The following is a 6,000-nucleotide window of genomic DNA, read 5'->3' on the forward strand; positions in this document are numbered from 1 at the left end:
AGATGTGGAAGAGAGCTGGGACGGGGGCAGTGCTATGAGATGGGAGGTGAAGGAAGTAAGTGTACATTGGAAGACTCTATCCCATGCTCAGAACTATTGAATTCAAGTCATTTTACAACTTTCTATTAGCCTAGACTATTTATTGTTGGAATTATACACTTTCTTTCAAAAAGTTTTAAGTTTTGTCCAAGTGCACTTTTCTATTTGCTCTTATTATCTTTTCTTTAGACTTGAAGACTGAAAATTATGGCCATAATAGACTTTCTTTTTCATGCCTCAATATTTAATTTTTCCTCAAATTTTAAGTAGAGTACTTTGTCCACAAAATCACAATTTAAGTTCTTATTTTCCACCCTTTTTGCTTTTCTATAGACCTTTTCCAACTCCTTGATATTATAAAATATGGAAAATGTAAGCAATTTTGCTGCAAATGTGATTTCCTTGCTTGTTTGAAATTTTCCTCCTTCCCATAAATAAAGGATAGTATTTTTCCACATTCATCCTGAGATCTGTAAATACTGGCTGTATTTGTTTCAAAAATTTAGCAAGTCCTTTCTGTCTTTCATTCTCGATAGTATATCCTCTCTTTAGCTGAACACTAGACATCTTTCACTCTGTTTTCTTTGGCATTTTCTTATCTCAAATTCTTTTTAACCAGTTTGAGAGACTGGATTTGATCTAGGAAATAAGCATTCTATTTCCCTTCAACTGAGAAACTCGAAGGTTTTTAAGCAAGGTTTAAAAGACTAGAGGTTTTTTTTTATCTTCACATATACACATAAAAAATACATATTCTGTATCAAAGTTATTAAAATACAACAAAGAAGAAGGAAATTCTTGCATTTAATTTATTTTATTTGACTTTCCTTGCCACAAATAGAATCTATTCTTGTTCTTTTATTCTCTTCTTTCTCTGCTACAATCCTCTAAGGCAAACCCCTCATTTTGACAGAAAGCATTAAGGGTAGCTTATTTATGGAAGAGTGGGCATATTATCAGATGCATTCTCTGCTATTAGCATTATACTTCTCAAATTTCTCTTGTCTAGTCCTCTGTTATTCATTTTCTTTACAAATGTCATTGATTATATATCACTATAAATCCTCTATTCCCTTTGCTAATGTTCATAATTTAAAATGCAGTGGCACTCGTCCCTGTGGGGGAACATGGAAGTAGTGGCACACCAGGATCTATGGCATTCAGAGCCATTGTAGGCATAATTACTGGTACAGACATACTGCTCGGCTATGGCAGAATTGAATTATAGAGACAAAATAGCAGCAAATCTGGATACTGCAGGGGCGGTGAATGTCATTTCTCTCAGGCAAACTCCAAGTGTCCTGGTTTTAAAATGTTCACCTTGTAAAATATCTCTGCACATTTTATGTAAATGTTGCATATTAGCAGTGCTTAAGAGAATTTGTCCTAGTACATGTTCTTCCAAATTAAATGTTGAATTTTTTATTTTTCACCAACAAAAATCTTGAAAAGTAAGCAAACTATATTTTTCTTCCTCTCCCTTTTAAATTCAACTTAACTAAAAGCATCTTTGGTGGAGGTGGGGGGTGAGGGGGCTTACTCTTTAAGAACAGAAAAGCTTAGTTACAACCCATTCAGATTCTAAAGATGTTAGATTTTAGTGGAAAATTGAATTCTTATTCATGCTAATGAAGTACTAGTTATAGTTAATTACAATTATATGGCCTAGTCTCCAGATATGTAATACACACCTTTCCAGATACCAATTGGAAAAGCTAAGGATGATATTTTTCCCAGGATGCTTCTTACTGATATTCTGGCTAATGCTCTTTAACTTTAATGAATATTCAATGGATCTTAGCTTAATTATTCCAAATGAGAGAGGAGAAACATTATCTTCTCTATTATAATGTGTTCAAGGTTAAGCTCTAGGTGAGTAGGCAACTTGGACACTTGGAATTAGGATGCCGCATATCTCCACTATTTCACTGATAGTATTGTCTAAAGTATATTGTCACAATATGCAAAGGGATCAGGGTCATTTTGGGTGAATTGGGCTGACAAGGAAAAAACAACACAACCTTTTGTGTTCAGGTCAGCTCTGCAGCCTCAAGAATCAAGCTCCCATGCTGAAGGGCACAGAGAGCAAGGGAGGCAAAAGGCAGGCAAGAGAGCGAGCACACATGAAACCCCCTATTTACTGGGGAGAAGCCATTCATAGCATATTCCACCCAAATAAGGTCAGGGGTCAGGTTTCAGGGGGTCGAGTCTAGCTTCATGATGTCTTGTGGTCAGTAGATTGATTGACATCTTGGCAAGTCACACCCATCTCAGGTGCCTAGTGGGAACACAGGCAGAACGAGAGGAAAGGGCACAGGTGTGTCCCACAGCCCAAAGAGCATGCAATGACAGGCCAGTTCTCCCATACACTCAAAACGCACATAGCTCACACACACAGTCCATGGATGGCTCACGACAGTATATAGTCTCCTCTGCCACATTACTCTTTTAAAATCAATTTGTATTTTTATAAAATTGGTGAATTCATGTAATTTTAAATTGCCACAGTACTGAAAACTTAACATGAGACAAAATAGAAATTCCAAACTCTCTTCTCTACCCTGACTTACTCTCCTCACAGACATTTACTTTGAACTCTAAATTATTTTTTCTGATGTTTATAGATATATTTCTAAATAATATGCCAAGTTGCTGTTATAGACTGATCAATTTAAAGTATTACCTATTATCTCCCTTAAACTACCACCTCACCATTTCTCTTCCCCAAATATAGTAATAGCATGATTTGTGTTAAATTATTATCACACAAATAATGTGTGCTATTCACTGAGTCAAGAGTATTTTACATTCTTTGAAACTTTGTTTTTCTTCTCAATAATCTCAAATTTTCTTCTAATTTTTTTAAACAACTATAAAATTACTCTCCATAGTTGATGTGGAGAATAAGATCTATTCTCTATGATTCCATATTAATCTGGACCATATCTAGATGGCTGCTGTTTAGAATTTTCTTTAGTTACTATTTTTGGATTCCTCTTTACCTCCTTTGTTTGTTGGACCTTCTGTTTCTTGGGACTTACTTTATCTGTCTTTGTTTACTCCCTTGTTTGGGTAGTATACATTGTTTATGGGCTTCTTAAGAAAAAGTGCATAGAAAGTCAACTCTTTGAGACCTTATGTATTGCAAAATATGTTATTCTAATTTCATCCTTGAATGATGATTTCATAGTGTATAGAGTTTCAGGTTAAATGTCAGTGTTCTTTAAAATTTTAAGGTGTTATTCCATTGATTTCTAATTTTAAGCATCACTGTTGACATCTGACATTCTGATCAGATCAGATCCTGACAGTCTGTCAAAGGCCCATGTGTTGAAGGCTTGGTCCTAAGCCTGTGGTGCTATTGGGAAGTAATGAAACCTTTCAAAAGTGAGGTCTAGCAGAAGGAAGTTATGTCATTGGGGACATGGCCTTGGAGGGTATAATGGGATTCCAACCCCTCCTCTTCTTTCCAGGAAGAAAGAAGACCCTCAGGTGAATAAGCCTCCTATTGTATATTCCTGCCATACATACTATGCCAATATGGACCAAAAACAACAGGGTCAATTTACAATGGACTGGAACTCCTGAAACTGTGAACCAAAATAAGCTTTTTCCCTCATTAACTTGATTATTTTGGGCATTTTGTTATAGAAACAGAAAACTGACTAACACACTTTATATGTGACTTTGTTATCTCTGAAAAATTTTAGGATGCTCTATTTGTGGAATTCTGAAATTTGATGATTACAATTATGGAATCTTTTTGCATTCATTGCACTGTGTTTTCCATAGTCCCTTTAAATCTGAAAACTCATATTTTAATACTGAAAGTTTTTCTTGTGTTATTTTCTTAACATTTTATTCCATTGATTTTTACTGGTATTCTGGCTAATGCTCTTTAACTTTTTAAAAGTCATTCTTTTTCTGGAATGACTTTTGGTCAAATTTCAGACTTCCCATTCATCCTATCCAGCTAGAAACTATACAAACTTTTCACTGTGGAGCTGGTTCAGGTAACTTGCAACTGTTGTCATCTTTGGGCACAGACCACACTGCTAAAGCTGGGAACTGGAAACTAGAATCTCTTCTGAGCTTCTAAAAGCCAGATGTTTCTGTTGCTGCCCTTGCAGAATCATTCCCTGGGCCACTTACTTCATCACTTTATGTGCTTTGACATTAAAGTTACCCATGGATGTTTCTAATTAGAGAAAGGCCACAGATCTGTGTTCTAGCTTCCAGAGAGCTTGAGATTTCATGTTCATTTTTAGGGATCTGTATCTTAGTAAGTCAAAAATTTCCTGAATATAGGAAGTATATTCAAGGGTACTCAGCAGCTAGTTAATTCAATTGAGGACAGTTGAAACTCCAGGTCAGTGTATAACTGGGGAGGAAGATTTTTGAAGACAAAACAATATTATAGGACTATTCAACCTGAATAATACTTGATTTCCAATTTTATCAAGATAATAACATTTTTTGTGCTGTGTTACTGGGTACTATATACATAAAACAATTGTAAAACTAGGAAGTAAGGAATCTTATTTATTTCATTTTATGTTCCTATACAAAGTCTTTCATATGAACTAGCAATGGTTCCCAACACACACATTAATTATGTTACTTGTTATTGGAAAGTTATTAATGGTCAAATAAATTGGTACTATAAGTTCATGAACTTGGATATTATTTATCTATTAATAGTTGTTTAGTTGATTTATTAAATAAAATTAAAGTCATTTTAACATATGATGTTATCAAACCCAATGATGTACGGTTTTTTTCCATTTGCAAATTATAATTACTTTATAAATATTCATTCCCTTCATTAGCCTAAAGACTCTCAGAGAGCTGATAGCATGTTTTATTCATCTTTATAACTTGTTATGAAATAGGACCTATACAATATTCAATGTATATTTGTAGACCAAATGACCACTTCTGATTCACTGAAAATTATATGAATATTTTTTATCAGGTACAAAAATAGGCACACATGTTCAGAAATTAAGTCACGAAAACCTATAATCTTGTCCATACTCTTCTACATAGTACTAAGTATGTGGTATTCCTAGAGCCCCTGGAGAGAAACTATATACACAGAGTCTTCATTAGGATCAGTAGAATAGACTATCAGGGTGGATAATCTGTATTATTATAATACACCCACAGAAAGAATAGGAACAAGGGGTGTGACCAAATCAATAGAAAAGAATGACTGATAGCCACCTAAAATGGCCCAGCAAATTAATTCAAATCTAGAAGATGAAGGGATTTTTTATTTCTTGATCAAATTTAGGGGTTGATGGGTCCAGTCTGAAAAGAAAAATGAGGGCTTTCTGGGAATCATAGGTTTTAGCACGATGTGATTGTTAGAACAGTAAATCAAATCTTAGGATTGGAAATTCCGGAAGCATCCAGAAGCAAGTTCAATACCCAGAAGTACTAGGAATGGAAATAAAATTAATAACGAGAACAAAAGTAGACTGGCATCCCAGGAATTTGGAAAATGGACAAGTAGCACTGAAAGTATGATTCCCTTAGCAGCATTAGCATCACTTACTTTTTAGAAATGCAAATTCTTGGGTGCCACTCTTGACCTGAATCAGAAACTCTTGGGATTAAATTCATCAGTCTGCTGTTAATCCCCACTTGATTCTGATGGACTGAACACTGAAACTCTGAAAGGACATCCAAGGGATTAAATTTAGTGCACCAACACTAACCACCACCTTCCTCCCTCCCCAAGTATATAAAGCATATTGCATTATATCGACTATATCTGAATCACTTTAATGTGGGGAAAGGGAACCCATAATGAACCACTCCTCAGTCTAATACCTAGACAGAGTAGAATCTGCAGGTGAAATGTCTTTGCTGTTCACATCTGGCAGAACAACTATTATTATACTTTTTTAATTCATTTATTTCTATAGGGTGCTGAGGATTGAACTCAGGGCCTCA

The sequence above is a fragment of the Marmota monax genome, unplaced genomic scaffold, assembly GCF_021218885.2.
Source record: "Marmota monax isolate L192 unplaced genomic scaffold, Marmota_monax_Labrador192_F-V1.1 WCK01_AAM20220418_F8-fsc00027, whole genome shotgun sequence".
Classification (NCBI taxonomy): Eukaryota; Metazoa; Chordata; class Mammalia; order Rodentia; family Sciuridae; genus Marmota; species Marmota monax.